General features: G+C 34.2%; 1 pseudogene; it reads left to right on the top strand.

Moving 5' to 3' along the window:
* The first annotated feature begins 215 nt into the window (after positions 1-215).
* LOC138136003 (odorant receptor Or1-like) lies at positions 216-1671 on the top strand (annotated as a pseudogene).
* Positions 1672-4832: the final 3161 nt, after the last annotated feature.

Raw genomic sequence — 4832 nt, 5'->3', positions numbered from 1 at the left:
ATAGGAAACTTCGTAAATTTTTTATTAATGATTCAAGGGCTGATTTTTCAAAGACTATTAAATTAAAGCACCCGTTTCCTTTTCACTCTTTGATGTAAAATTAATTTAACCCCATTAATTAAAAGGAATTGCTTCTTAAAGTGAAAAAAAATTGAAGAGCACCTATATAAACGAAAGTTAACCTTTTAACAAACGCAGTCGTATTCAGTGTGATGATGCCGAGTATAATTGAACAAAGTTTCAGAATAAATTTAAAAGTGATGAAAGCTTTTCACCTTTATCCGCCTGAAAATTACACACCGTTGTATAAAATCAAAGCATATTTCATGCAACTGGTGTTTGTATTCCCCGTTCCAGTTTTGGGAATCTTATATTTGTTGCTTGAAGAACACTTGGATTGGAAACGTGTAAATTACAACGCAGGATTTCTGGCCCAAGCGACATGCTTCACAACGAAATTCTTACCTTTTATTAGTAATGGACATCGTATCAAGAAATGTATTGTATTCTTCGAATCATCCTCATTTAACGTAGTTAAAGCCAGGCACGAACACATCTTAAATGAATGCATTCAGATCTGTCGAAGAAATACCCGGATTTTTTTGTTCTGTGTGGGTGGAGGAGTTGCCAGTTGGGTAGCTAAACCCTTGTTCTGGGAAGGTCGCAATTTGCCGGTTGATGTATGGTTACCATTTAATCCTACTTCAGAAGTAACAGTTTATTGCTGCATTTATATTTATTTGACGACAGGTAACATGCATGTGTAGATTTGAAATGATTTATTTTCATGCAATTATTCAGGAGTGTGTTTTCTGTCACTAACTACTGGAGTGATAGACCCTTTAATTGCGGGTTTAGCGTACCATGCCACTAGTCAAATTAAAATCTTAAAGGACAATTTACAACATCTGGGAGAATACGCACATGAAGAAATCTGCAAACGCGGGGTCAAGGATCAATCCGAGCGTCAACAGCTGAGGTCCAAATTTATTTACAACGCAATTAAGCAATGTATAAATCACCACGATGCCATCTTGGAGTATAAAATTTTGCTTTAAATCGTAATCGTACTCATCAGTAAAATATATTTTAGTTTTGTGAAAGAATTTGAAAAATGTTTTTCATCATCCGTCTTGAGTCAAATTGCTGGAAGTGTTTTTGTTCTTTGTTTTTGCTGCCTACAACTGAGTAAAGTAAGATATTTGACACCCACCAACCATTTAATAACAAGAGTGATGTATTGTATTTTAGATCGAATCATTTGGTTATTACTTTCTGCAATTAGTATCATATTTCAGTGTTATTCTTGCCGAAATTTACTTTTATTGCTATTACGGATCAAGACTTTCCGAAGAAGTATTTTTATCATTTACCCATGTTTAACATCAAGATAACCCCCACTTTTATTTTCCGAGTGATACTCTTACAAATGCCATTTACATGAGCAAATGGTACACTTACGATGTAAAATCTAAAAAAGCTCTGATAACATTAATGGAACGTTCAAAAAAACCAATGACTGTAGCTGCAGGAAAAATCGTAGATTTATCATTGATAACATTTGTTACGGTAAACTACATTATATTATATTGAATTTCAGTAGTCTACATTTCTAATTTTCAGATCTTAAGAAAGTCTTACTCATTGATTGCAGTACTGAAAAATTATTAATAAAATATTTTTGGAAATGGTTATAACGTCAATAAATATTGTCATTTAATTGCTTTAACAATTTTTTTGTAAACGCTGCCAGCGATTTTCAAACAAGTACCTTACCATAGGTATTCTCCCTATGAAAACTTTATAAAACCCATTCCAAATATTATGGTTGAGGAATCTGGGTTGTAACCGATATCTCAAGAAGAAATAGAATTAAATTTGTTACGACCACTACAGGGGATCGTGGCACAACCTAGATTGGAAAAGGAGTTTAATCCTCATGTTTTAGGTAGCGCCAACAGATGATTTTCTGATTTTCCAATTCCGGAACCTTTTTAGGTGTTTGGTTTTTCCAAAAGCAAGTACAATGAAGAGGGAAGACAAGAAAACAAATTCTTGGAGAATATTAAGCGTACATAAAGGTACTTCTTTCATGCAAGGTTCAATGAAAGAAGGATGTTTACAGGATTCTCGTATGAAGCCTCCTTTCCAATGAAATTAGTGTTACTGATTACTTTATAATGATGCAAATTATTGAGCTACACTCTAACAACAACCACAAGTATAGAGATCATCTTTCCGGAGCAACACTGCTTACGTGTTCCCTCACCCATTACTCACAACAACAAGTCTCAGCTCTTCGTCAGAAGTGCCAACCCAAGACGCAAAATAAAACACGTCACCATCGTGGTTGAAATATAACAACATTTTCACGTTTTCTCTATTAATTATCATTAGTCCTGTAAAAGTTGACAAAAAGTTGGAGACAACAGTCAAAAGAAGCTAAAAAATAAAGAAGACTTGTGATATCATCGTTTACCTGAAAGAACCGTACTCGCTATTAAGAGTCAGCAATCTTGTAATTTCCAACCAATGCCCGAATACGACCAGTTTCGCGACTCCTTACAACTCTACTGGGTGCCCCAAAATTCGCGGAACAACGTAGTACGTTGTTAAGTAGTCATTAAGAGATCAGGTAAAAATGTTTAAAAAAATCAATCTTCTTTTTTGTAGAAGATATGGACCTATTCGTTACACTAAATGTGGCAACATTTAAAAAAATTCTATGCATCCCAATAGTCTGCAAATATTTCATTTTTGTTGTATCCATTGAAATGAGAGGGAAAAATCAAAGCCGTGTTGCCGTACGCTGTTTGAGGTAAAACGAACATAAAATTACTACTTGGAAATGCTGGAAATAATGAAGAAAATAATTGCAAACCTGATCACAATCGTTCAAAATTATTAGGCCACTAGCTAGTAAAAGACAAATAGTCAAAATATTTTTTATTATTTAAAATAAATGAGATCAAAGCTGCACTTTTTGAGTCTTCAAATCTAAGAGGTATAGAATTTTTTAATTATTTTTCTCGTTATTTTTTAACATGAATTGACATTGCCTCATTGAGTTGTTCCGCGAATTTTGGGGCACCCAGTATATGGAAGAACTACTTTTCGAAAACCATGGGACATTTCATGACCGTTCCTCACTTCCTCAAGGCTTTCAAGCACCACGTCTTGTGGAATGGACATTTCCTATGCTGCAAGTCGACGACGCTATCAAAGATTCGACGTTGCACAAATTAGAAATATTAAGTTTAAATAATTGCAAATGATGTAAAATAAATTCATATAATCCTCGACCAGTGTCGTCCCAACAGAATAAAATCCAACATTAGTAGTCGGTATCTTTTTCGAATGGATATTTAATCCTAAGACGCCCATTAGCTACCATAAAAGCAATGTTATAAATATCCAGCTTTTTAAAATTAAGGTTACTCTTATATTAGTTAATCTTTCTAATTTTGAAGTACCTCAAATACGAACATCTTCTAAGAGACGAACACATTTATCAATAGCTAAGAAAGTGGAAGCAAAAGTAACCGATTTTGATATCAAAGGAGCTGTTAAATTATTGTCTTGGATGACTCATTAGCTTCAATCAATGAAGATGTTGCTGAAGAATTAAAAAAAAAAACATCTTTCACCATCTCGCGAACTTTTTTTTCCAGACGCTTTGAAAACGGGTGACTTTTCTGTAATAGTTAATGAGCAAAACGTTCGAGAAGCTATCAATTCCTTTCCTGCCGGTTCTTCACCAGGCTTAGATGGCATGAGACCACAATATTTAAAAGAGAATGGGCCGTATGATTTCCCATTCGTTACCTAAATAATTCATTAGACAAAGTGAGAGTATATCCCAAGCACTATGTTAGACAGAGACAAAACAATTTAACGACGTTCTTTAACTTTAATGAAAGGGAAATCATGCGGCCCATTATATCTTTATCAGCGGGCGACGCAGGTCAGCGGGCACTAAGAGCTTTAACAAAACTGTGCAATTTTTTATTGTCTGGCCAACTTCCTTCAGAAATTTGTCATTTATTATATGGTGCGTCTTTATGCGCCCTTCATAAGAAAGATGGAGAAATTAGACCGATCGCTATAGGAAACTGTTTACGAAGATTGACTTCAAAGCTTGCTTGTTTTCAAAGTCATAATATTGTAAATTTGTATTTATCTCCACACCAATTTGGAGTGGCAACTAAGCTAGGATGCGAAACAGCAATTCATACTACACGTATCTTTATGAATAACGACCAAAACCGTAGCAAAGTTGTTCTTAAATTAGATTTCAAAAACGCATTTTACTCAGTCGAACGAGATTGTATTCTAAAAGAAGTCCAATGTCATACCCCTCTTCTTTACCCTTATCTTTATCAATGCTATAGGAATCCTTTATTTATTGGTGATCATTTAATTTCTTCTTCTGTTGGAGCTCAACAAGGAGATCCTTGTGGTCCTATGATTTTTAGTCTTGCCATTCAACCAATTATTTTATCTTTGAATTCTGAAGTGAATATTTGGTATTTAGATGATGGAACCCTAGCTGATTACCCAGAAGTAGTTTTGTCCGACTTTAAGAAAGTTATCAATTTATCCAGAAAAATTGGTCTTGAATTAAACTTTAACAAATGCGAGATCTTTTGCTGTTCTGGAGACATAGATTTAAAAGTCATAAAGGAATTTCAAAATTTAGCACCAGGTATTAAAATTTGTGACCGAGGAAGTTTATCTCTTTTAGGCTCTCCAGTCTTTGACCAAGGCTTCAAAAACACTATCGAAAAAACTATTATTACTGTTGAAAATCTTTTAAATAAAGCTGAATTTCT

The sequence above is a fragment of the Tenebrio molitor genome, chromosome 7 (genome assembly GCF_963966145.1).
Source record: "Tenebrio molitor chromosome 7, icTenMoli1.1, whole genome shotgun sequence".
NCBI lineage: Eukaryota > Metazoa > Arthropoda > Insecta > Coleoptera > Tenebrionidae > Tenebrio > Tenebrio molitor.
The sequence above is the reverse complement of the archived record's forward strand: the minus strand, read 5'-3'. Positions and strand labels throughout refer to the sequence as shown.